The sequence below is a fragment of the Sminthopsis crassicaudata genome, chromosome X (genome assembly GCF_048593235.1).
Source record: "Sminthopsis crassicaudata isolate SCR6 chromosome X, ASM4859323v1, whole genome shotgun sequence".
NCBI lineage: Eukaryota > Metazoa > Chordata > Mammalia > Dasyuromorphia > Dasyuridae > Sminthopsis > Sminthopsis crassicaudata.
Window position 1 is genome coordinate 5,529,668 of NC_133623.1, and position 27,954 is coordinate 5,557,621.

Here is a 27,954-nt window from a genome sequence, read left to right on the forward strand (position 1 = left end):
ACCTTATGTAGATTGAAGAAACCAGGTTTCCATATTTGATGATTTTTCCAGTCTTGGTAAATTCTGTTGTGAGAAGAAAATACAAAGCATTTGTCCAAATATGACTGACTTCACAGAAGCTTTTTGTTAAGGTCTTCCTTTTTTAGCAATGATTTATAGTTTATATTTGTTAGGGTCTTCCTCTTTTAGCCATGATTTGTTTTATTGGTCTGTGGTCTATAGCACTGTCATATCCCAATAGCTGGTCTATGTGCCCGCCCCCAAAAAGCCTCCCAATACAGAGGAAAACTGGGACGAAGAAAGTGTGGCAGAAGCTGCCCTTCCATACCTGTAGTCTCCATTTCTGCTTTGAGATGTCCTGGGTTCCATCCTCTGGTGCCGGATCTCCTCCACATTTTAATGTCCTTTAGTGCTGGCTTTTATTGACATATATGTTCTGCTGTTCAGCTTTCTTCACTGCATCTCACTTCCAACAAGTCTTCCCATGTTTGGCCATTTACAAGCCATCTTCAGTATTTTCTAATTTCCGGGAGGTCACCACCCAGGGTCTGCAGGCTAGGAGTCATCCTTGGCCCTTCACTCAGTTCACTCACTCCTCATATCCAATTACTTTAAATTTCATCAATGTCACCCTCACCACCAACCCATCCCTCCATTCACGCCACAGACACCCTAGTTCAACCTTTCAACTATCCCATGCTGCTTCCTTAAATGTTGAAAGGGGTCAGTCAACTATGAGGCATGGATCTGGCTTAGTAAGGACAGGACTAATCCCCTTCCAGAAACGTTGGTGGATCCCATTGGCTCTGGGATAAATAGCAAAATTGCAAGGAAAACTACAACCTGACTGTAAATTGCTTTTCCCACAGCATTCTCCATTACAACCAAGCTGATTTACTGTTCCTTCTACTGGACCCTCTCTCTTCTACCTTCATTTTTCTATACATGAAAGTCACCCCATATCTGGATTCACCTCGACTTACTGGGACCTTTCCTTCTCTTTAAGGTTCAGCTCAAATGTCTTCTCTTTCAAGGGATCTCGCCCCTTCCGATTTTCCCAGTTCTTAGTCCCTGGATTGATTTTGTGTCTAGATTGTAATGGTGAATGTTTACAGGTTATATGGAACTCCTCAACAGAATCCAGGTAACTTGGAGGTAAGGACTATCTCATCTACTTTTGTATTCCCAGCATACACTAATTTGCCCTGAATTGTGTTGCTTAGAATCCCTCCTACTTCTTATTTGGGGGCCATCATTAATATCTCTTACATTTACCTGCTGAAATTTAGACAGCAATTAGTTCCCCTACCACTAAACATCCACTTCCTTTCTAGTTTTTGTCCTACCATTAGTGCTATTGGGAATATAGAGTATATACAAGACAGGTATTATGTCTACAGCTGTATAGAGCTTTTCTTTTTTTTTTCTTTGTCCTTAGGCCATAGGTAGTCGATGTATATAATGGCCCCAGTGGCCAACATCTCTTCCCTGGTGATACCCATTACTTCCATGTTCCACCCTCCTTCTCTGACCATTCCTTTCTTATGCTGGCTCTTTATTCTCCTTCCATTATAAAACTAGAGATATGCAGCAAGGCTCTGTCCTGGACTTTCCTCTCATGTCTTCCACCATTCTCTCTCTCAGGGAACTACTTTGCTCATCTTTTCAGTGTAAGTACTAAAACTGAAATCCACATATCCACCCATGATCTTTCCTCAGACCTCCTTAATGCCCACACCACAAACTGAACATCTTCCTCCCTTGCCCCAAATCTGTGCTTTCCCATAAAGCTTTGATTTCTGTTCATAGCACTACCACTATCTTCACAGTCACCCGTGTTTCTAAGCTCCAAACTTGGACTCTTCCCCCCCTCAACCTTGAAAAGATCTCTCCCACTTTTCCCACCAGCGCTGATATTCCCACCCTCCCTCAGGCCCTCATTTCCTTTGGCAGACGCTACTGCAACAATCTCCTAACTGGTTGTCTTCCTATGAGTTTTTCCCCTAACCAATCCATCTTGTGTAATGTTTCCTTTTTTAAAAAATTAAGTTTAGTTCTTTTTCAGTTAAATAAATCTATTTTGTCTCTTCCTTCCTTTACGCCTCCCCCACCCGAGTTGGGGGGAAAAAAGCAAAATTTTTGGAACAAATACGTATAATGTAACAAAACAACATTTAAAGTATCACCCGTCATAAAGTGGACAGAATCTTTCATCATAGTTCTGCTGGTGATCGGAACTCACTATAATAATCAAATTACTTAAAACTTTCAAACTTGTTTGTCTTTACAAAATTTTTATTACTTGTATAAATAGTTCTACTAGTTTTGCTCACTTCACTCTGCATCCGTTCACACACATCTTCCCAGGTGTCTATGCATCTATCCCCTCTGTCATCTCTTCTTACACAGTAATTTTCCACTATGTTCACATAAGGCAGCTAGATTGTGCAATGGATAGAGTGCTAAGACTGGAGTCAAGTAGACCTGAGGTAAAATCCAGCTTCAGGCACTATGTGACCCTGGGCAAGTCACTTCACCCTGTTTGCCTCAGTTTCCTCAGCTGTAAAATGAGCTGGAGAAGGAAATGGCCAATCAGTATCTTTGCCAAGAAAACCCCAAACTGGGTCGCAGAGAGTCAGACCTGACAGAAAAATGGCTGAATCACAGCACATTCAAATAGCATTACTTGTTTACCCATTCTCCAAATCATTGTCATGTCCTAAGTTTCCATTTTGCTTGTTCTGTCACCACAAAGAAAGCTGCTATGAAAACTTTTGAATACTTATGGTCTTTTCCCTTCCTTTCCTCTATGTTTTGCATCAGTGTTCATTAGGGATATTGATCCATAGTTTTCTTTCTGTTTTTACTTTTCTTGGTTTAGTTTAACAAGACCATGTTCATATTATAAAAGAAATAAAGTTGGACTCTTTTCTGAATAATTGATAGAATTTACTTATAAAGGCTAAGGTCCTCTTTCCCCTTTGGGAGGTCATTTATGGCTTGTTCCATTTCTTTTTATGAACTGCTATTTCAGCCCTTCTTGTTCTGTGAATCTGACATTTTCTATTTTGATAACCAAACTTTTTAAGAGTATAAGGATAAAGTGAGATCACATTTACAAAGAATTTTATAAACTTTAAAGTACTATTGAAATTATAGTTACTATCATTATTCCCGAGATTCATACAAGTCTTCCCACGTTTCTGAATTTTACATAGTCATTGTTTTTTTTTTTAAACAGTAAATAATATCATACTACATTCATATCACATATTTTGGTTACCCATTTCCTAAAAGATAAAAACTAACTTTATGTTGAGAATTTTCTCCTAGGAAAAAAAATTAGGAATATTTTGTCATATATAGAATATTTACTCTTAATTTTTGGTGATATGACCTTTTATATTACTGTCATAAATCCATTTCACACTTATGATGATTGCGCGGTATAAAATGCTAGTCCAATGTGATTTCCCAAGAACTCTTGGTAAAGGACTATCTACCATATCAATGATATCGATATCTTTGCTTTTATAAAACACTGACCAACTGTATCCTTAGCTCCTAAGTCCCATTTCTGTAATCCTTTTTTTCAACCATATCAAACCACTCAAATGAATGATTACTGCTTTATACTATCATGTGAGATTTGATAATTCTAAGCTCCCTTCATTATTATTTTTTCCCACTATTTCCCTTGAAATTAATGAACTTTCATTATGACTTATCTGATCCTATAAAGGAACTCCTTGGTCATATATTGCTTTTAAAAAAAATCTCAATTTATGAATTATTTTAAATGGTATCACAATTTTAAAATACATTTTGACATGCTTCAGCCATGAGTATTGAATCTCTCTCCAGTGTACTTTACTCATAAAACACTCGGCAGTGCTTTATGGCAGCGTTTAGATCATTCTCGACCGAGTCTCAGTCTCTTAAATCCATTTCATTATGCATCACAGAGGACTTAGTAGAGTTTTTCTGTCCATTGCTTCCTCTTAGATTGTAAGTGATGTAGACAAAAGGTGACAGCTTGTAGTTTCATTTTATATCTTACAACTTTACTGAGGATGTCATTTTGATGAGTTTTTTCTAAAACCCCAGAATTCTTAAAGTAAAGCATCATATTATCTGCCAATAGAAGCATTATTCTTCTCCCTTGGTGGATTTTGTTATCTCTGAGCTACTTTTCATTGTCAGTGCTATAGCAGCATTTCTAGAAAGGTAATCAAAAAATAATGGACACAGTGAGAGCTCCTATATTATCTTATTAGGAAAGACTATGGTGTTATTCTGTTACAAATAAAAACTAATTCTTTATTTTATAGATATTAAAGAAACATAATTTATATCGTCATTGGAAATCAGAAATAAAATTGTATTTTCCCATAGGCTTTCTTCTTCCTCGAATTGAAATGACTATGTCATTTTATTTATTAATATGATGTGTTATAAATGTCTAGTTTTTTCAAATATATGGCATTTCTGAGCCAAACTTGTAATTCTGGTATAAATCCAAGCTGGTCATAGTGAATAATTTTTAATATATTATATCTCCTTGGTTAACAAAATGATTAGTGATATTGGTGTGTATTTTTCTTTATTGGTTTTATTTATCCCTAATTTGGTTTGACAGGACCATATTTTTGTCATAGAAGGAATTTGGAAAGGTTGATATCTTGCTCTATTAGTTTGTTATTAGCTTACATAGCAGAATGATTAACTGTTCTTTAAATGTTTGATATAAGTCATAATTGAACTAGGAATTTTTCTTTGGATTTCATTCATGATTTACTCAGATTTTCACTGAGGTAAGATTGTTTACATTTGTTATTTCCTATATTTTATACTTTTACAAATATTTGTCCATTTTAAGTTTTGTTGGCATTAAGGTAAGAGAATTTTTTTTCTGTTTTTTTTTTTTTAAGAGAATTTCTGATAATTGTATTTCCTCTCTATTTATTGAGAGTTTTACTTCATTTCCAATTTTGGTTTTCCTGGTCATGCTCTGCTTCTTTCTCTTTCTCTCTCCTTTTTTCTTTCTTTCTCTCTTTTATCTTTCTTTCACCAACATCTTTTTTTTTCCCTGGCTCTTTCTCACTCTTGTTCTGTCTCCTACTCTTTTTCTCTATTTCTTTCTGCCATTCTTTGACTCATGCTTTCTTATTCCCTTTGTCTCTCCTCTTTTTCTCACTCTCTGCCCTTATGTCTTTCCTTTATTCTCCCTGTTTTCTTCACTTCTCTTTTTCTCCCCTTCCCTGTCTCCAAATCTCTTTGTCTATTTTTCCTCTGTCTCTCACTCTCCATTTTTCCATCTCCTGCTTCTTTCTATTAATTTCTTCTTTTTCTCTTCTCCCTATCTGCCTTTCTCGATTTCTATTGCTTTCTGTCTCCCACTCTTTTTTTACTTTCCTTTTCCCTCCCATTCTTTTTTTTCTTATTTTGCCTCACTGTCCTATTCTTTCTCACACACTTTTTTTTCTTTTTCTCATCCTCTCTCTCCCTTATTTTGTTTCTCACTTTCTTACTCTGTCCCAATCTCATTTGCTTTTCTCAGTTTTTCTATTTTACTTTATTTTTTCACTCTTTCTCATCTTTTTCATTTAGATGGTTAGATTTGTTGATATAATTGGGCAAAATAGTTCCTAATAATTGCTTTAATTTCATCTTCATTGGTGGTGAATTTACGCTTTTCATTTTTGATACTGGTAATTTGATTTTCTTCTTTTTAAAGTTCAAACTAACCAATGTTTTATCTATTGTATTTATTTTTCCTCCATGAATACATCTCTTGGTTTTATTAGCTAAGTGCTTTTATTGTTTTCAATTTTTAGTAATCTTTCCTTTGATTTTTCAAGATTTTAATTATTTTCTTTTTCTAGTTTTTAGTTTCATATCTAATTCATTGATCTCTTTCTCTATTTTATTGAGGTAAGCATTTAGAAACATAAATTTTCCATTTGGTATGATTTAGGCTGTTTCACATAAATTTTGGTACATTGTCTCATTCCAAATTTTTTTTCTCATTCCCTTTTATCCTCCTCAGGACAGAAAACAATCTGATATAATTTATACATGTATAATCATTTTAAACATATTACTCATGTTGTGAAAGAAAAATCAGAATGAAAAGGGAAAACTACGAGAAAGAAAGAGAAAAAAAGATGAAAATAGTATGCTTCAATGTACATTCAATCTCCATAGTTCTCTCTGGATTCTGAATCGTCTTGGATCGCTGCATTGCTTAGAAGAGCTAAGTCAATCCTAGTTGATCATCATATGATCTTGTCGCTGTGTACAATGTTGTCCTGGTTCAGCTCACTTCACTAAGTTTAGGTAAGTCTCTTCGAAATCATCCTGCACATCATTTTTTATATAACAATAATATTCCATTACAATCATATACCATCACTTATTCAGGCATTCTCTGAACAAATGGGCATCTTCTTAATTTCCATTATCTAGCAACAACAAAAAAAAGGTTGCTATGTTTTTGCACACATGGGTCCTATACCCTTTTTATGATTTCTTTGGGATACAAATCTAGTAATGACTGCTGGATCAAAAGGTATGCACTGTTTGATAGCCCTTGGGCAGAATTCCCAATTGTTCTCAAAAATGGCTGAATCAGTTAACATATGTTGGCTCATTGTTGTCATTATTTTTAATGAAATTATCCATCCTAAGATTCGCTCTTTGACTCACACATTTGTTAGGATTGGGTTATTTAGCTTACAATTTCTCACTCTCGTACACTTTCTCTGTCCTACTCTTTTCCCTTTTCCTTTTCTCTACCTCTTTTTCTCCCTCTATTGCATGCTCTTTCTGTCTTCACTCTCAGTCTTTTTTTCTCTTTCTAGTTATTTCTCTTGATCTATCTCTTTTTTTCTCTCTTCTCTTCTTTTTCTTTCCCTTTGCCTTTTATCTCCTTCTTTCTCTTATTCTCCTTTTTTATAACTGTCACTCCGTTTCTCTGTGTCACTAATTTTCTTCCCATTTCCTCTCTCTCTATCACTCTCATTCTCTATTTCATTCTGTTTTGGACTTTCTGTCTCCGTCTTTTTCCTCTCCTGTTATCTCTATGGCTCTCTCACATTCTATCCTTTTTTAAAAATCACTCTTACCATCTTTCTTTTTTCCTGTGTCTTTCACTCTTTAATTCTTCCTACTTTTTCTTTTCTCTGTCTCTGTCTTTGTCTCTCTGTGTTATTCGTTCATTCTTTTTCTCATTCCCTATCTCCTTTCACACTCTCTCCATCTCTCTTCTTCTCCTTGTAAACTTTTTTCTTCTCTCTTTCTGTATTGCTCTGCCATTGTCCCTTCCCCCCTCTATTTCTATTTGTCTCTCATACACACACACACTTTCCCTCATTCTTTCTCTACTTCCACTGTTAAATCTTTTTCTCTCTCATTCCCTACTTGTCTTTTGCTTTGTCTCTTCTGTACTCCATCTCATTTGCTCTTTATTACATTGTTTCTCTTTCCCCTGCATTTCTCAATTTCTCTTACTTTCTTATCTATAATTTTATCTTTCCCTCTTTTTCACTGTATTTATCCTTTTCTTTACCTCACTCTCTCCAACTCCTATTTGCTCTCCCAGTTTTTTACTTTCTATTGCCAATGATATTTTTAGAGTTAAGTTTCAGGAATTTGAACTGAATTCTCATCTAGTCTCACTCTCATTCTTTCATTCTTTCTCCCATTCATTCTCTTTATTTATTATTCCTTTCTGTCTTACTCACTCTCACTTTTTTTTACTTGATAGTATTTTATTTTTCCAATTACATGTTAAGATAATTTTCAACATTTACTTCTGTAAGATTTTTAATTACATAAATTTTTCTCCCTCTCCAAGGCAGCAAGCAATCTAACATAGGTTATACATGTACAATCATTTTAAGTATATTTCCATATTACTCAAGTTGTAAAAGAAAAATCAAAAGGGAAACCATGAGAAAAAAACATTAACAAGGTATGCTTTTGATCCAAATTCAGTCACCAAGGTGGCATTTTCCATCCCAAGTCGACTGGAATTCTCTTGGATCACCACACTGCTGAGAAGAGCTAAGTCCATCATGGTTGATTGTCATACAGTCTTGCTGTTACCAAGTATGATGTTCTCCTGGTTCTGCTCACTTCACTCAGCATCAATTAATGTAAGTCTCTCCAGGCTTTTCTGAAATCAGCTTGCCCATCATTTCATATAGAACAATATTAATCCTTTACATTCATATACAATCACTTATTCAGCCATTCCCCAATTGATGCACAGACTTTCAATTTATAATTCCTGCCCACCACAAAAAGCGCTGCTACATTTTTGTACCTCTGGTTCCTTTTCTCTCCTCTATGATCTCTTTAGGATACACACACACTGTTGGATCAAAGGATATGTACAATTTGTAAGCCCTTTGAGAATCTTCATTTGCTCTCCAGAATGGATGAATGAATTCACAACTCCTTCAATAATGCATTAGTGTCCCAATTTTCCCACATCCTCTCCAACATTGTATTTTCCTATCATTTTAATCAATCTCAGAGGTGGTACCTCAGAGTTGTTTTTGTTTTCATTTCTTTAATCAATAGTGGTTTAGAGCATTTTCCCTATATAACTAGGCCTTAATTTCTTCACCTGAAAATTGTCTATTCATATCCTTTGATCATTTATCAATTGGGGAATGGCTTGTATTTTTACAAATTTAACTCAGTTCTTTATATGTTTTAGAAATGAGGCCTTGACAAGAAATACCGTCTGTTAAAATGTTTCCTCACTTTTCTGCTTTCCTTTAAATTTTGGCTACATAAGTTTTGTTTGTGGAAAAGCTTTTTAATTTAATGTCATCAAATGATCCATTGTGCATTTCATAATGTTCTCTATTTCTTGTTTGGTTAGAGTTCTCTCTTCTCCAAAAATCTGACCAGTAAATTATCCCTTGCTCTCCTAAATTACTTCTAGTAACACCCTTTATGTCAAGATCATGAACCCATTTTGACCTTATTTGACCTAGAGTGTGAGATGTTCTCTTTGCCTTTTTTCTGCCATAGTATTTTCAAATTTTCCCAGAAATTTATCAAATAGTGAGCTCTTATCATGGAAGCTGGAATGGGTTTATCAAACAATGGATTGCTATATGGATTGACTGTTGTGTCATGGGTATCTATTCTATTCCAATGATCCACCCCTCTATTTCTTAGCCAGTACCATATTGTTTTAAAGACCCCCACTTTATAATTTTAGGTCTCACATATCTAGGTCACCTTTCTATGCATTTTTTTCTTTAATTTCTCTTTTGTGCCCTCTATTTTATTTTTGTATACCATTCTAATATCTCTATTAGTCTTGCAGTCTTTTACTCTGTCTCTTGATGTGTTCCTTTCTTTCCCATTCTGTTACTCTTTACACTCTTTTTTATCTTTGGCTCTCTCCCACTCAATCTTTTTTTTTTTTTGGTCTTTGTGTTCACTTATTTTTCTTCCCACTCTATCTTTTTCTCCAGGACTCTTGTTTTACTCTATCATTTTGTCTCAATCTTTTTTGGTATTATTTTTCTCTTTTTATTTTTCTTGCTCTGTTTTTCTTGTTTTAAATAGCATTTTATTTTTTCGTAATTTTGTAAGTACATGAATTACATGAAAAGATAATTTTAATATTATTTAACATTAACAATAATAATAAATTAACATTTAACATTCACTTTTTAAAATTTCTACTTTCAGATTTTCTCCCACTCTTCCTTACCCCTCTCTAAGATGGTACACAATTGTATACAGGTTATTTAACTGTAATCATGTAAAACATATCTCTATGTTAGTCATGTTGCCAAAGAGAAACAAACTAAAAAAATCAAAAATTAAGAAGTGAAAAATAGGAAGCTTTGCTCTTCATTAATATGCCATTGCTTCTTTCTCTAGATGCGGACAGCATTTTCCATCATGAGTCCTTTGGGATTGTCTTGGATCATGGAACTGGTAAGAAGACCTACGACATTCACTGTTGCTCATCATTCTGTCTCATTCTCTCCTTTTCTTTTCTCATTTATTTTTCTCTCAACTTCTTTCTTGATTTACTATTCTTTCACGGTTTCCCTTTTATTCACTGTCTCTATTTTTCATTTTCCCACTTTCTCCTTTTTCTCTTCTGTCTTAATCTCTCTTGTTCTGTCTTTCCCTCTTGCTTCTTATCTCCTATGCTTTTTTCTTTATTTTCTATTCTTTCTCTCACTGTTTCCCTTTGTGTTTCATTCTTGCTCATCTCTCTCTCCCTCCCTCTCTCTATTTTGTCTCAGTTTCATTCTTTTTATCTTCTCTATTTGCTTTCTCCATCTCATTATTGTTTCTCTCCCATTCTAACACTTTTCCTTAATCTCCTTCACACACACATTCTGTCACTCCATCCCTCCTTCTGTCTTTTTTCTATCTTTGTCTCTTTCATTGCGTTTATTTTTTTCTCTCTCACATTCTTTGTTACTCTCTCACCCTTTCTCTTCTTTTTCTTCTGCTTTACTTCTTTTTCTCTATTTGAATTTTGGCATTTGAGTCTCACATCCTTTTTTATTTCTCTCATTATCTTTTTCCCCCCCAGGTTTATCTTTATGTCTCAAGTTTTTATCTCTCTCCACGTTCCTTCTCACTTTCTGTCTTTCTCAGGATTCTCTGAGTCTCACTCTCCTTGCTGTTTTCTTTGTCTATTATTCCCTCACTCTGGATCTTTCTTTCACCTTTCTCTTATTCTCTATTTTTTGCTCTATTTCTATTTTGTGTGTTTTTTTCCTGTCATTCTTTTTCTGTCTTTCTCAAGTCTCTTTATTTCTGTCATTATCTCTCCCCATCTCTCATTTCTCACTCACTCTTTTTTCTATTTTTGTCTCTGTCTACACATTTTCTCCTTTTTTCTTCAGTTGCTCATATTTTTAAAATCCCTCCTCCACTCTATTTCTTGCTTTCTCATTCTCTTTTTCTGTCTTTCTTCATCTCTTTTTCCTGATCATTATCAGGCTTCTCTTTCTCTCTCTCTCGCCTTATCTCATTTTTGCTTTTTCTATCTTTATTAATCTGTCAATCTCAGTCTTTATTTCTCTTTCTGTTTGTATCCTTGCCTCTTTCTTTCACTCTTTTTTTGTCTTTCTCCATCACTTTGTACTAATCTTTCTCAGGTTTCTCTTTCTTACTTTTCCTTTTTCTTTCTTAATTGTTCTCTTTATTTCATTCACTTTTTCTACCTGTCTGTATCCTACCCTTAATATTTCTTCTCTCAAGTTCTCTTTCTGTCTCACTCTCATTTCCACTTGTTCAATACTCTTTCGCCCATCTTTTCCCTTACTATGTCTGTTCTGATCTTTCTTACTTTGGAGCTCTCCTTTTGTCTTGCTTTCTCACTTCTCTCAATCTTACTCTGAATCTCTCTCCATCTTTATTAATCTTCCTCCTTTTTTGTTTCTGCCTGTCTTTATTTCACTCTTATTTCTCTCTCCCTCTTTCTTCTATTCTTTCTTTCTCTCATTGTTTTCCTTTCTGTTTTGCTCAGTTCCACTCTTTCATTCTCTCTTATCTTTTCTCTTTTATCTCCCACTCACTTTTTTTTTCTTTTTCTTTCTTTTCTTTATTCTGTCTTTCTCCCCTCTCCATTTCATTCTCTTTTATAATTACTTTCTGGCCCACTTCTTTTTCTTTCCCTCCTCCATAGTCTCTCTTGCTTTTTCAGGCTTTTCTTTCTTTGTCTCACTGTCTCTCTCTCCTTGTTTCTTTTTTGCTTTTTCTCTCTCCATGTTTATTAACCTCTCTTTCCTTCACACTTTCTGTTTTTGTCTGTATACCACTTGTATTTTTTCACTCTCCTCCTTTCCATAAGTCCCTCTCTTTCTTTTTCTTTTTTTTCTTTGTCTTCTATTCTCTCACTGTTCCCTTCATGTTTCACTCACTCTCATTGCCTTTCTGCCTGACTCTCAATATCATTCCCCACCTCGCTCATCTCTTTCTCTCTTTTTCTTCTACTCTATTTTGCATTAATTTTTTCTCACTGTTTGTTTGTCTCCTATTCTTTCATTTCTTTATTTCTCTCTCCCTTTCTATTCGTTCTTATTTACTTCTTTCACTCTATTTCTGGCTGGGCCCTGTAGTCTTTTTCCAATCCCCCACTCTTGCTCTCAATACTTTTGCTCTCTATATTTCTGTCTCCCATTTCCTTTTCTCTTCCAATTTCTCTTCTTACCTTCTTTCACTCTGTTTCTTTTTCAGTCTATCCCACTCTTATTTCTTATTTCTTTATCAGTCCCACTCTCTTGCTCATCCTATCTCTTTATTTCTCTTTCATATTTTCTATTTCTTTCTTTATGTTTCTCATTCTCTTTCTTCTGTCTTTCTCCATTTCTTTATCCCAATCTTTCTCACTATTGCTCTCTCCCTTTTACTATTTACCTTTTCTCTTTTTACTTCCTCTTTTTCTATTCCTTTCTTTGTGTCTCTCATTCTCATTACTTTTTTCTCTGGCTTTATTAATCTTTCTCTTTATGGCTCTCATCTTCTCTGTTTTCTTTCTTTCTCTCACATTTTTTTCTGTTTCACTCTCTTATTTGCACTCAGTTCTACTCTTTCATACTTTCTTTCACTTACTTTTTCATTCACTGTCTCTTTCTAGTTCAATCTTTTATTCTATATCTGTCTTTGTGTCTCACATTCTTTTTTCTGTCTTGTCTGTTCCTCACACTTTGTTTCTTTTTCTTTCTATATTCCATTCATTTATATCTCCTTTTTCTTTCAATTTTGTTTCTCTTTTTTGTCTTCTGTTCTCTCATTTTCTTCTCTCTCCATCACTATTAATCATCTCTCTCAACTTCTTTCTTTGTCTTCTAATTCTTTCATTCTGTCCTCCATTTTGTTTCACTCTCATTCTATTCTTCTCCTTTACAATCTTTTACCCTCTATCCCTCAATTTTTCTCCTCTTTACTTCCGTATTTTTGCCTTGGTGCCTTACATTTCTTTTTCTCTCTCCATGTCACTCCAATTACTTTTCTGGGTTTTTCTTCCACTTTCTCTTGACTACTTGCTCTCTCGTCATTTCTTGTTCTATCTCTCTCCTGTCTCTCATTCGCATTCTTTTTCTCTTTCTCATACTTTTCTATCCTTCTTTCACTCTCTTCATCTCTTTGCCCTAATCTTTCTCAAGCTTCTTTTTCTCTTTCCATCACACTTCTTTCTCTTACTATTTCCCTTTATTTTACTCTCACTTTCACTATTTCTTACTTTCTCCATCTCCCTTTCTCACTTTTTCTCTCTCACATTATCTCTTTACCTTACTCTTAATCCCCTCCCCACCTCTCATCCTTTCAATCTTTTTTCATCTTCATTTCTTTTGTTCTATTTCGTTTTTGTGTCATATTTTTCTCTTTGTCTCTTACTTTGTTTCTTTTTATATCTGTATCTATTGTTATTTCTCAATCATTCTCTTTTTTTCTTTCTTTCCCTTAGTCCCACTCTTTCAACTTAATGTCCATTTCTCTCTTCTCCATCTCACTCTCATTACTTTCTCTCACTCAACTTCTTTCAACTCACTCATTTTTCCCTTTCATGTAGCTTCCTTTTTGTTTCTCTAATTCTTGTCATCTCCTTTACACTCTTTCACCCTATCTTTTTATTTCTCTCTAGCTTTTTCTCTTCCTTTCTATTTCTTTCTCTCATTCTCACTCTTATTTCTCTCTCCCTCTTCTTTCTTTTCTACTTTCTTGCTTACTCTTTTCTTTTACTCTACCCCTTTCTCTTCCCATCTCTTCTCTTTTTACTTATTTGCTTTCTTCTTCTATTCTACTATCATATTCTCACTCACTCACTCATTCTTTCATGTTTTCCTATCCCTTGTCCTTTCTATTCTTGTTTTCTCTTTCCCTTGCTCTGTCATTCTCCCTCACTGTATTTACTTCTCTCTTTTTTCTTTTTATTTCTATCTTTGTGTGTCCCACTCATTCTGTCTTCTTCTATCTCTTTGTCCTGATCTTTCTCAGGCTTCTGTTTCTCACCCATGTCTACTATCTCTACTTTTTCTCTCTCCATATTCATTTATCTTTATCTTTACTTTGTTCACTACTTTTATCTGTATCCCACTCTTTTTTGCTTTCTCTTCCTCACTCCCTCTTTCTTTTTCCTTCTCTCTCGCTCCCTCCCCTCTGCTTTCTCTTTTTTCTGCTCTATTTCTGTCTCTGTATTTTGCATTTTTTTCTCTCAGCCTTCTCTCTCTCTCTTCATTTTTATTAATCTCTTTGTTTCTATTTCTGTCTGAATTGCATTCTTATTTCTCACTCCCTCTCTCCTTCATCTCACTCTCATTACTTTCTATCATTTATTTCTCTTTGCTGTCTCTTCCCCTTTCTCCCTCCATCAACTTCTTTTATTCTCTTCTGTTCTTTCTTACTTTCACTCTCTTTGGGCTTTTCATTTTTTCTCTCTCTGTGTTTCTCTCCCATTTTCTTCTCAGTTACACTTTCTCTTGACGACTCTATTCTTTCTTACTTTCTCCAATTCTTTATCCTGATCTTTCGTACTCTCTCTCCCCCTCACTTTGTTTCTCTTTGTATCTCGCTATCACTTCTCTTTCTTTTTTCTCTTTCATTGTCTCATTCTTTGTCTTCCTCTTTTTCATTCTTCTATTTCTTTTTCTCTCAACTTCACTTTTAGCTCTGTTTCATTTTCTGTTTCACTCTATTTTATATGCTCAGTTCCACTCTTCCATACTTTAACTGCCTTACTCTCAATTTCAAGCCCATCTCTCTCATTCTCTCACTCACTTTCTTCTCTTTCACTCTGTATTTGCATTCCTGCTTTGTGTTTTATTCTTTTTTCTCTCTCTTGTCCTTTGTCTCATTTCTTGCTGTCTGTACACCCTCTCTCCATCATTAATCTTTCTTTTAAACTAGTTCACACACACTCTTAGCTTCATACATTCTTTCTGTTTTCTAATCTTTCTTACTTTCTCTTTTCCAATCCCTTACTCTGTCTTTGTGTCTTGAATTTTTTTTGTGTTTTCCCCCATTTTCTTCTCTCTTCATTTGTTCTCTCTCTCTCTCCTGTTTGTATCCTGCTCTTACTTCTCTCTTCTTTACCTTCTGTTTTTTCGCTCTGTTCCTTCTGTCTCCCTTTTTTTCTACTTATTACTCCCTTTCTCCGGCTTTTTTTCCCCTCTCTGCTTTTGCCTCCCATTCTCTTTCTATATATTCTTTTCGGCTTTGTCTCTCAATCCCACACTTTCATAGTTTCCCTCTCTTTCATTCTCTGTACTTTTCTCTTTCCATCAGTATCCCCTTCTTTTTCTTCTATCTTATTTGCTCTCAATCCTACTTTTTCATACTTTCCCTTTTTTCCCTCTCTTTTTCCTTTCCCCCCCTCTCCTCCACTGTCTTTTTCCATGTCACCATCTTTGTCTCTTTCTTCCCACTCTCTCATTTCATACTGCCTCTCTACTTTCTCTCTCCATCATGGTTAATCTGTCTTCTATTTTCTTTCTTTCTTTCACTCTAATTCTCTTCTTCTCCCATCCAGTCTTTCACCCTATCTCTATCTCTTTATTTTCTACCTTGTTCTTTTTCCTCATTTTTTACCTTCCTTCTCCATTTTCTCCTCTCTTTCTTTACATTTATCTTGACTACTTGCTTGCTTTCTACTCTTTCATTCTCATTCCCATTTTTTCTCACTGTTTTTCTTTCACCCTCCTTTTATTTCTCTCTCTCATTCTATTTACTTCTCCCTTATATTCATTCATATTTTTCTGTCCCTACTCACTTTATCTCTTTGTCCTAATCCTTCTCAGGCTTCTTTTTCTCTCTCTCTGTTGTCCCTCAATCCTACTCTTTCATATTTTTTCTCCCTTTCATTCTTTATTTACTCCTCTCTCTTTTAAAAAATTTCTTTCTTTGTATCTCTATCTTCATTTCACTTACTCACTCTTTTCCTCTTGATTTATCTTTTTTTTGTTTTTCTCTTTCATTTTCTTTCACAATATCTGTATCTCTTTATTTCTCTCTCTGCCACTTTCTATTTCCTTCCTCTTTATTTCTAATTCTCTTACTCTTTCTGTCTCCCATTTCTTCTCTCTTTTCTTTTGTTCTGTTGCTCTCCTTTTGTCTTTTTCTGTAAATGTCCCTTATTCTCTGTATCCTACTCTTATTTTTCTTTACTTCACCTTCTGTTCTTTATCTATCATTCTATATTATTCTCTCTCATTCTATTTATTCTTCTCTTCTACTCTGTTATACTTTCACACTCATTCCCTTTCTCTGTCTTTTTCTGTTTTACTATTATTTTCTATCTCTTTTACTATCTCTATTTCTCTCATTCAATTTACTCCTTTTTTCCATCTCTTCTATTTTATTATGTTTTTCTATCCCTCTTCCACTTTCTTTTCTCGTATCTTTGTCCTAATCTTTTTCAGGCTTCTGTTTCTCTCTCTGTTTCTACCTCACTCTTATTTGTTTCCTCTTCTTGCTTCTCTCAACTTTTTTCTTTCCCTCCATTTCATTGTCTATTTATGATCTATTTTTTTCTATTTTTGTCTTTGGATCTCTCTTTGTTGGTCTCATTCTCATACTTTATCTCTTTCTTAAACTTACTCATTTCCCTTTAATCTATCTTCCTTTGTATTTCTATTTTTCTTGATTACATTTTATCCTTTTTTTCTTTCTATTGCTTTCCTTTTGTCTTGTTCTGTCTCTGTCCCTTACTCTTTCATTCTTTATTTCTTTTTCTGTCTGTATCCCACTCTTATTTATCTCTCCTTTACCTTCTGTTATCTTTTACTCTATATTACTCTCTCTCACTCTACTTACTCTTATCTTTCACTGTTATACTTTCACTCACTTTTTTCTTTCTTATTTTCTCTATTGTTCTCCTTTTGTCTGTATCCCACTCTTATTTCTGCCTTCTGTTCTTTCACTTCCATTCCCTTTCTCTGTCTTTTTCTCTGTTTTATTTTGTATCTATTATTTTGTATCTATTTCTCTTTCTCATTCTATTTACTCCTTTCTTTTTTTTACTCTCTCATGTTTTTCTAACCCTCTTCCACTTTCTTTCGTCATCTCTTTGTCCTAATCTTTCTCAGGCTTCTTTTTCTCTCTTCATCTTTATAAACTTCTGTCTCTGCCTCAATCTTTTGTTTTTCTTTTTGTCCATATTCTTGCTTTTTCCTCTCAATTTCTCTCACTGTTTCCCTGTCTGTTTTCCTCTCATTCTCTTCATTTCCCTCACTATATTTGCTGCTCTCTATTTTTCTATTTATCTTTGTGTCTCTCTTTCATGGTCTTCCTTTCATTATTTTTTCTCTCTCTCCTCTTTTCTTTGACTTCTATTATCTTATTCTCTTCCTTTCCCTCAGTCCCACTCTTTCATACTTTCTCTCATTTTCCCTCTTTCTTATTCCTTCTTTCTATTTCTGTCATTTTCTTCTCTCTTCCAATTTCCCCTTACTACATTTTCTCTGTTCTTTCTTACTTTCTCTATTACTCCCCTTTTGTTTTGTTCTCTGTTTATTTTTCTTTTTCTTTGTATCCCACTTATTTCTTACTCACTTTTTTCACTTTCTCTACCTCTCTTTTGCTTCTTTCTTTGTGTCTCACTTTCTCTTTTTTAAGTTTTTCTTCATCTCTTTATACTGATCTTTCTCAGACTTCTTTCACTTTCATTTTGTTTTGCTGTGCCTTTGTCTCCATCCCTCATTTTCACTGTTTCTTGTTCTCTTTGTATCCTACTCATATTTCTCCTTCCTTCTTTCATCTCTTTGCCTTTTGTTCTTTCTCTCTTTCACTCTCATTCCATTCCTGTCCCACTCTTTCACCCTAGCTCTATCTCTTTATTTCTACTCATTCTTTTTTCTTTCACTCTCTCTCATTCTCTTTTTCTGTCTTTTCTTGTACTTTCTCCATCTCGTTGTCCTGACCTTTCTCAGGCTCTCATTACTTTTTCTCTCTCTGCATCTTTATTAACTTCTCTGTTTCTTTCTCACCATATCTATGTGTCTGTCTTTATCAATCTCCTTTATTTCATTCACTGTTTCTGCTTCTCTATCTGTATCCCACTCTCATTACTCTCTCCTTCTTGCTTCTTCTCTCAATTTCTCTTTCTTCTTTGTCTTCCCTTCTTTCTTTCTCTCACTGTTTTACTCTCATTCTCTTATTTGCTCTCAGTACCACTCTTTCGTGCATTTTCTTCATCTTTCTTTTTCATTCTTTCCCTTGCTCTGTCTTAGGCTTCTTTTTCTCTCTCTTCTACTCTCTATCTCACCTTTTTCCTCTTTCACTGTCTTTATTTCTATTTCTCACTGTGTGTCCCTTTCTTTTTTCTCTCATTCTTTTTCTCCATCTCACTCTCATTACATCTCTCCTTTTTCTATTCTCCCATTTTTCTCTTTTCTATTCTTAGTTTCACTTTTACCTTTTCTCGCTTTAATTCTCTCTCCCTTTATTTTCCTTCCTTTTTACTTTTTTCACTCTATTTTTGTCTCTGTTCCTTGAATCCTTTTTTCTCTCCCACTCTCATTACTTTTTCTCTGTGTTTCTGACTCCCATTTTTTCTTTACTACTTTCTATTCTTTCTTTCTCAGTCTAACTCTTTCATACTTTCTCTTCTACTTTATTTTTTACTCTCTTTTCACCATCATTCTTTTACCTCCTTCCTTTTCTTATTCTTCCTCTTTACTTTTTTTCTCTCCTATTTCTTTTTCTGATGGTATTCCACTCTTACTTTGCTTTCCTTTCTTCTTTACCTTCTCTTCTCTTCTTTTCTTCTGTTTTCCCCCTCAATCTGTCTCCATTAGTTTCACTTTCATTCTCTTTCTCAGTCCCACTCTTTTGTACTTCCTCTTCCACTTTCTTGCTCACTCTGTCTTTCACCCTCTCTGTTTTTCTATCCCTCCTCCAATCTTTCTTCGACTATTTGTCAAAAATCTCTCTCTATTTTTTCCTGCTTTTTCTCTCTTCATCTTTACTAATCTGTCTCTCTCATTGCTTTCTCATTGTCTGTCTCCCATTTTCTTCTCTCACAGTTTAATTTTTGCTTAATTTCACTCTTTCACCTTATCTTTATCTCTTTATTTCGCTCTTCCTTCCTTGAGATTTCACTCACTCTATTTCTGTCTTTGTGCCTTGCAGTCTTTTATCTCTCTATTACTTTCTGTCCATTCTTACTTTATTTCACTATTTCTTTTTGTCTGGTTTCAACTCTTATTTCACTTTCACTCACTTTTTTCTCTGCCTCCTCCACTCTATTTCTCACTCTTTGTTTCTCTTTATGTCTGTATTTCACTATCTTACTGATTCCCTTTCAATTTCTCTCTTTTTCTTCCCCTCCCTCTATTCACTCCTCTTTTTCCATTTCTGTCTTTGTGTCTCTCATTCTGTTTCTCAGTCTCATTCTCATTCTCTTAGTTTCCTTTTCTGTTTCATTCTATTTTATTCCCTCTCAGTCCCACTCTTTTATATTATCCCTTTTCTCCCTTGTGCTTTTTCCTTCTCTCTCACTCAACTTTTTTTCTTTCACTCTTTCTCTTCCCCTATTTCTTTTGCTCTATTTCTTCTTTGTGTCTCACATTCTCTTTTCTCTCTTTTTTTCCTTCTATTCTCTCATTTTCTCTATCTTATCTCTCCATCATTATTAATCGTTCTCTTAATCTCATTCACACATAACACTCTTTTACTTTCTCTCTTCTAGTCTGTTCACCCTCTCTATTTCTTTGTGTCTTAAATTCTATTTTCTCTTTCTTTCTCCCATTATTCTGATTTCTCCTGACTAAGTGATATTTCTTCATTTCTTTATTTCTCTTTCTTGGTCACTTTTTTCTCTTTCACCCTTTCTTGGTTTTCTATCCCACCTCTATTCTTTCATCATCTCTTTGTCCTAATCTTTCTCAGGCCTCTGTCTCGCACATTTATCTCTCTTTAACTTCTTTTCATTTATTTTGATCTATTTCTGTTTGTGTCTCAATCTTTTTCTGTCTTTTTCCATCACTTAGTCTCTTTTTATATCTATATCAACTCTTATTTCTCACTCCTCTTCTACATCTCAGTCTCATTATTTTCTCTCATACATTCCATCTATTACATTCTTTATCTCTTTATTTCTCTGTCCTTCTTACTTTTTCTTCTCTACTTTTCTTTTCCTTCCTCTATACTTCTTTCACTCTATTTCTGTCTTTGTGCCTTGCCTTTGTATCTTTCTTCTCTTTGTGTTTCTCTCTCCCATTTTCTTCTCTGTTCCAATTTCTCTTGAATACTTTCTGATCTTTTTTCCCCCTCAGTTTCTTTTTCCTGATCTTTCTTAATTTCTTTTGCTCTCCTTTTTTCCCTTATGTCTATACTTCACTCTTTTACTATTTGCCTCTCATTCTCTTTTCCCCTTTTTCCTTCACTGCATTTACTCCTTTCTCTATTTCTGTCTTTGAGCTTCTCACTCTCTCATTCTCTTCTCTCATTCCTTTTTCTCTCAACTTGACTTTTTTCTTGGTCTCCTTACTTTCTCTTTTTCCCTATCTGTTTCACCCTATCACTCTATTTACTCTCGGTCTCATTCTTTAATACTTTCTCTCTCCTCTCTACCTTTCTCTCACTCTCAATTTCACACCCCATCTCTCATTCTTACTCACTTTTTTCTCTTTCAATCTTCTTTTTCTTCCTCTCATACATTGTTTCTTTTCTTGTCTGTATCCCATTCATTTCCCTCTCCTCCACTGTATTTCTCCATTTCACATTTTCTTCTCTCTCTTGTCCTTTGTCTCTTGCCTCCCATTATCTCATTTCTCTTTAACCCCATGTCTGTCTTCATGTCTAGATGCATCTACTTCTTTCTTCCTTTAACTTCTATTCTTTACTCTCCTTTTCATTCCCTCAAACTGTCTCCCATTTTCTTGTCTTTCTTCCAATTTTTCTTGAATACTTGCTGTCTTTCATGCTCTCTCTCTCTTAATCTCAATGTCTCTCCCCATCTCTCACTCTATTTACTCCTTTTTTTTCTCTCTTCCTACTTACTCACTCTTTTTTCTCAGTCCCATTTTTCATGTTTTTCTATCCCTCCTCCACTTTGTTTCTCGCTTTCAGTTTCTCATTCTCTTTTTAAGTCTTTCTCCATCAATTTGTCCTGATCTTTCTTACTTACTCTCTATTGCTCTCCTTTTGTCTTGCTCTCTCTCCTTGGTCTCTTAAAAGTCTGTTTCTCACACTTATAATTTTCCTCCCATTCTCTTCCTTTTCTTCAATCCCACCCTTTCATATTTTATCTTCCATTCTAAATCTCTTTTTCCTTTGTTTTCTTTCTTTCCTTCACTCTCTTATTCTTTCTTAATCCCATTCTTTCATGCTCCCTCCCTTTTCTCTTTCTTTCTCCCATTCTTCTGATTTCTCCTGACTAATTGATATTTCTTCATTTTTTATTTCTCTTTCTTGGTCACTTTTTTCTCTTTCACCCTTTCATGGTTTTCTATACCACCTCTATTCTTTCATCATCTCTTTGTCCTAATCTTTCTCAGGCCTCTCTCTCGCACATTTATCTCTCTTTAACTTCTTTTCATTTATTTTGATCTATTTCTGTTTGTATCTCAATCTTTTAGTCTCTTTTTATATCTATATCAACTCTTATTTCTCACTCCTTTACTGCATCTCAGTCTCATTATTTTCTCATACATTCCATCTATTACATTCTTTATCTCTTTATTTCTCTGTCCTTCATACTTTTTCTTCTCTACTTTTCTTTTCCGTCCTCTATACTATCTTTCTCTTTCATTTTCTCTGCCTTACTCTCAATTTCACAACCCACTTCTTTTTCTCTATTTCTGTCTTTGTTTCACATTCCTTTTTCTCTCTCCCCTGTCTCTGTCTCACTCTTTCCTTTCTTTCAATTCTCTTTTATCTTTGATTTCAATTCCATGTCTTCAATTCTTTCTTACTCTTTTATGCCCTCAATCTGTCTTCCTTTTTCTTTCAATCTAATTCTCTTCTTCTCCCTTCCAGTCTTTTGCCCTTTCTCTTAATTTCTCTCCCTTGTTCTGTTTTCTTTTTCTTCACTCTCCATTTCACTATAATTACTTTTCTCTGTATTTTCTCCCATTTTCTTCTAATTGCACTTGATTATTCTCTTTTTCTTTTTTTACTGTCTTATTTATCTCTTCTTTGCATTTTGTTCTTTCACTTCCATTCTTTATCTCTTTCTCAAGCTTCATTAACATCTGTTTCTCCCTCACTCTATTTCTCTTTTTGTCTGTATCCCAATCATTTGTATCTCTCTCTCTCTCTCTCTTGCTTCTTCTCTTAACTTCTTTCTCTCACTGTTTTTCTTACTCTATTTACTCCTCTCTCAATATTTCTGTCTTTGTGTCTCTCTTTCTTGGTCTCTTTTTCTCCTTCTCTCTTCATATCTATATCTTTTTATGTCTCTATTACACTCTGATTTCTCAGTCCTCTATTTTCTTTGACTTCTATCCTCTCATTCTTTTCCTTTCCCCCAGTCCTTCTCTTTCATGTTTTCTTCCTCTCATCCTCTCTCTTTTCAACTTCTTTCATCCAGTCTTTTTCCAGTCAAACTGATTTCCTTTATTTCTCTCTCATTCTATCACTCTCTTTATTTCTCTCCCATTTTCTTCTTACTTCCAATTAATTTCTCTTTCCTTTCTTGATTTCTCTCTCTCTTACTATGTCTCTGTCCTTCACTCTCATTTCCTGCTCCCTTACCTTCTGTACTTTCTCTTTCTCTCTCACTCTATTTTACTCCTTTCTCTGAACTCTCTTCTTCCTTCTCTTTTTTCTTTTTCTCTCCCCTTTTTTGTTGTCTCAGACTCTCGTGGTTTTCTATCACTCTCTTCTTTCTTACTTTCTCTCTTTTCTCTGTTGCTCTATTTCTCTGTCCTTCTTGTCTTTTCTATTACTCTATTTCTTCCCCTCTCTCCTTTTCTTGCTGTCGCTCCATTCTTTTCACTGGTTCAGCCTCTCTGTATCCTACTCTTACTATTCTTGCCTTCTTGATTCTTCTCTCATTTTTTTTCTCTCTTACCTTTTCCCTTTCAGTCTCTTGCATCATTTTCTCTCCCTCTAAGACTTCTCTCTGCCATTCTTATTTCTCACTCTTTTCTTTGATTTCTCTTCTCAGTTCCATTCTTTCATACTTATCTGTTTCTTTCTCTTTCATTCACTCTTTTCCCCCTTTATTTGCTTTCTTTTTTGTTTCTCTCTCTTTCTCTCCCTTCATCTTTACTTCCATTTTTCTTGTGCTATTTCTGTCTCCCATTTTCTTCTTCTACTTTTCTTGACTACTTTTCTCTGTTCTTTCTTACTTTCTATTCGTCTCTATTCCTCAAGCTTCTATTTTTGTCTTTGTGTCTCTAACTCTCATATTTTTCTACCCTGTTTTTTCTTACTTTTCTGTCTTTGTCTCTCCCTCTCACTTTTCTCTCATATTTTCTCTCAACTTCTCCCCCCTGCTAACCTTTTTGTCTTTCCTGGTCTCTTTTTCTCAGGCTTCTCTTTCTATCTTCCCCTCACTTTCATTACTTTTTGCTTCTCTGTTCTTTATTTCTCTCTCCCTCTTGCTTCTTCTCTCAACTTCTTTCTCTCTTATTATCTTCCTTTCCCTCAGCCCCACTCTTTTCATACTATCTTCTTTTCCTCCCTTTCACTGTCTCTATTTACTCCTCTCTTTTGTGTTTCACTCTTTCTTTTTCTATTTCTGTCCTTGAGTCTCCCTATCTTTCTCGATCTCTTTGTTTCACCCATGTTTGTTTCTGCCTCTCTGTGTATCTCACTCTTATTACTCTCTTGCTTCTACTCTCAATTTCTCTTTCTCTTTTTTCTTTATTTTCTATTCTTTCTTTCTCTCACTGTATTTACTCCTCTTTCTTTCTCCATCTCTTTATCCTGATCTTTCTCACCCATGTCTCTCCCCTTGTCTTTCTTCTGTACTTTATTACTCATACTCTTTAACCTTGTCTCTTTATATCTCTATTTCTATCTCGCACTCTTGTTTCCCTCAATATCACTCTCATTACTTTTTTCTGTTTCTGTCTCCCATTGTATTCTCTCTTTATATTGCTGTCTCTTCATCTCGTCATTTCCAGCTCTCTCATACTTTTTGTTCCTCTTTCTGTCTGTATCCCATCCTTATTTCTCTCTACCTATCACTTCTCTCATTCTTTTTCTCCTATTCTTTCATTCTCTTTCACAATCTTTTCTTTTTTTAAATTTCTGTCTTTGTGTGTCCCTTTTTTTTTCTATCTCAGTCTCTCATTCTTTTTCTCTTCTCCACTCTCTTACTGTTTTTCTCACTCTCAAATGCTCACCTTTTTCGGCTTTCTCCCCCTTACTCTTTGTTTCTTTTTCTCTATATATCCAATTCTTAGTTCCTTCTTGTCTCATTTCTTTGCCTTCTGTTCTTTCTTACTTTCAATATTTCCCCCCTCTATCTCTTAATTGCTCCCTCTTTCTCTGTTATTCTCTAATTCCCTCACTGTTTTTTTCTCTCATTCTCCCCTTCTCTCAATCTCATTCCCCATTTCTTTGTTCCGGTCTTTCTTTCTCTGTCTCTTTGTTTCTTTTTCTTTCTGTATCCCACTCTAATTTCTCTCTTTCTCTCATTTCTTTTCCTTCTGTTCTTTCTTACTTTCTATCTCTTCCTTAGTTGGGACTTTCATACTTTCTCTTCCATTTTCTTGCTCACTATCGCCTGTCTCTACCTCATTATTTCTCTTATATTATTTACTCCTCATTCTTTTTTTATGTTTCTGTCTTTATCTTTCCCTTTCTTTTTCCCTTTTCCCTCTGTCTCACTCTCATGCTTTTCTCTCTCCATCTTAATCTCTGTCCCTTACTTTTTTCCTTTTTCTGTCTGTATCTCCCTTTTGTTTCTCTCTCATTCTCTTCCTTTACTTCAGTCCCACTCTTTCATACTTTCTCTCCCTTTTCTCCTTTTATCTCATTTGCTTCTCTCTTATCCTTTTTCTCTGTCTCTCTTTCCTCTCATTCTCCCATTTTGCTTTCTCCTCATGTCTCTATTTTCTTTGCTGTCTCTCCCAACTTTTTCTCTTTGTCTTCTAATTCTTTCTTACTTTCTTTTACTCCCTTATCTGTCTTCTTTTGTGTTTCTAATTTTCTTTTTCCTTCTAGTCTTTCATTCTATGTTTTTTGTCTCTCTCCATTTCATTTTAATTACTTTTCTCTCTGTCTCTCCAATTTTCTTCTTTCAAATTCTCTTGAATACTTGCTGGCTCTCCATCTCTTTTAATCTCATTTTCTATTTCTTTTTCATACTTTCTCTTCCAATTTCCCTCTCGCTCTATATACTCCTCTGGACTCTCTGTCTTCTTTTTGTATTTCTCTCTTTATATCTCCCACTCTCTCTCTGTCTCATTCATTACTTTTTCTCTCAGCTTTTTTCTTTCTCTCTCCCTTTCCCCTTCTTTTCCTATCTCTTTGTTTCTGCTTTGTTTTTCACACTCTTTTTTTTAATCAATATCTCCCTCTATTTGTCTGTTTTTCTTTCAATTCAATATGTCTTCAATACTATTCATTTTCTCTCTCCTCCACTGTCTTTCTCCATCTCAAATTTTCTTCTCTCTTCTCCCTTCCAATGTTTCATTCTCTCTTTATTTCTCTCTTTCCTTTTTCTTCCTTATTACTTCTCTCTATTCTTTTTCTGTCTTCCACTCTTACTTTCCTTTCTTCTCTGCCTTTTGTTTTCCTCCCTCAATCTGTCTCCATTTGTTTCCCTTTCTCAGTCCCACTCTTTCATACTTTCTTCCATTTGTTTGCTCACGCTTTTTGTCTCACCCTCTCTCATGTTTTTCTTTCCATCCTCAACTTCCTCTTTTTGTCAAAATCTATTCTTTCCTGCTTTTTCTCTCTCATTGCTGTGTCACTGTTTCCATCTCCTACTTTCTTCTCTCAGTGTTTCATTCTTTCTTACTTTCACTCTTTTACCTCATCTCTATCTCTGTTTCTCTCTTCATTTCTCTTTTCTTTCTGTCACTGTTTCTTTATGTCTGTATTCCACTCTTTTTTCTTTAACTCACTTTATTTCTGTTTCAGTTTCAAGTTTTTCTATCCCTCCCATACACTATTTCTTTCTTTCCCTTTCTGTCTTTCTCACTTTCTCTCTCTATTGCTTTCCTCTTCTCTTGCTGTATCTCTCCATCACTCTTAGTATCTCTTTATGTCTGTATCTCTCTTTCTCTTTCACTCCATTTACTCCTCTTTTTCTATTTCCATCTTTGTGTCTCCCATTCTTTCTGTTTCTCAGGCTTAGTCTCCTTACTTTTTCGCTTTTTATTCTCAATGTTTCCCTTTCTGTTTCATTCTATTTTATTTGCTCATTTTTTCTTTCTCTCTCACTCTGTCTCCGTTATTCGTCCTCTGTTTCTTTGGCTCTATTTCTGCTATGTTTCTCACATTCTCTTTTCTCTCTTTTGCCTTCTATTATCTCATTTTCTCTGTCTTGTCTCATTTCTTGCTTTCTCTCCATCCTTCTTAATCTTTCTCTTAATCTCATTCATATTCTTTCCGTTTCTCACTGTCTTATCTTTCTTACTTATTTTCCTCTAGTCTTTCACCTTCCCTCTATCCCTTTTTTCTTCCTCTAAATTTCTGTCTTTCTGTCTTGCATTCTTTTTTCTCTCTACTTTTCTCTGTTTTCTCCCATTCTTTCAATTTCTCTTTAATGCTTGATATTTCTTCATTTCTCTATTTCTCTTTCTAGGTCACTTTTTTTGCTTTCACCCTCTCATGTTTTTCTATTTCACTTCTATTCTTTCTTCATCTCTTTGTCCTAATATTTATCAGGAGTATCTCTCTCACACACATACACATTGTTTCTCTTTTCCTTCTCTTCATTTGTTTTGATCTATTTCTGTTTGTGTCTCAATCTTTTTTTTCTCTCTCTTTATTTCTTTGTATTTTTCCATCTCAGTCTCTTTTTAGATCTAAATCCACTTTTATTTCTCACTCCTTCCTTCTCAATCTCACTCATTACTTTCTCTCATGCATTCCCTTTTAATTTCTCTCTCTTTCTCTCTCTCCCTCTTACTTTTGCCTCTCTACCTTTCCTTTCCTTGTTCTATACTTCTTTCACTTTATTTCTGTCTCCCATTTTCTTCTCCTTTCCAATTTCTCTGAATACTTTCTGATCTTTCTTGTTTTCTGTTTCTTTTTCCTGATCTTGGTTACTTTCTCACTCTTTTACTGTTTCATTTCTGTTTCTTTCACTGTATTTACTCCTCTCTCTTTTTTCCCTTTTTTTTTCTATATCTATCTATGTGCCTCCCACTCTTTCTCAGTCACTTTACATCTTTATTAATCTTTTTTTCTTTATGCCTCTCTGTCTGTATCCCCCACTTATTTTTTCTCTGATTTCTTTTTCTCTCAATTTCTCTTTCTCCTTGGTATCCTTACTTTCTAGCTCACTGTTTCCCTTTCTGTTTCACTCTATCATATTCACTGTTGGCCTCTCTCGGCCTTACTCTCAATTTCATGCCCCAGCTCTCATTCTCACTCACTTTTTTCTCTTTTACTCCATCTCTCTTTTTCTTTCTCTTTATGCTTTTTGCTCTATTTCTGTCTTTCTAAGTCACATTCTCAAACTTTCTTTTTCTGTCTATGTCCCATTCATTTCTTTCTCTCTCACTGTCTTCTTTCTCTCTTATCCTTGGTCTTTTGCCTGCCACTCTCTCATTTCTCATTTACCCCAAGTCTGTCTTCATTTCTTCCTATCTCTCAACTTTTGTTTCTTTCTTCTCCCTTTCTTCCGATTTTTCTTGTCTATTTCCTCTGTCTTTCACTCTCTCTCTCTCCCCATGTCTCACTCTATTTACTCCTTTCTTTTATTCCCTTTCTTCATACTTTTACACACTTTTTTCTCTCATTTTCTCATATTTTTCTATCCCTCCTCCACTCTATATGTTGCTTTCAGCTTCTCATTTTCTTTTTAAGTCTTTCTCCATCTCTTTG

At 34.7% G+C, this 27,954-nt stretch overlaps 1 protein-coding gene across 7 annotated transcripts in view; it reads right to left on the reverse strand.

Annotated features, from left to right (window-relative positions):
• LOC141548888 (uncharacterized) overlaps positions 1-26,937 on the reverse strand; it is an 83,551-nt gene extending 56,614 nt beyond the window's left edge. For all 7 annotated transcript variants that reach the window (XM_074278152.1, XM_074278156.1, XM_074278155.1 and 4 more), the window contains exons 1-2: positions 329-26,937; positions 3-63 (exon numbers count right to left, since the gene is read on the reverse strand). The gene's annotated coding sequence lies outside the window, so the exon portion shown is untranslated. The remainder of the gene's footprint in view (positions 1-2; positions 64-328) is intronic.
• Between the last annotated feature and the right edge of the window lie 1,017 nt (positions 26,938-27,954).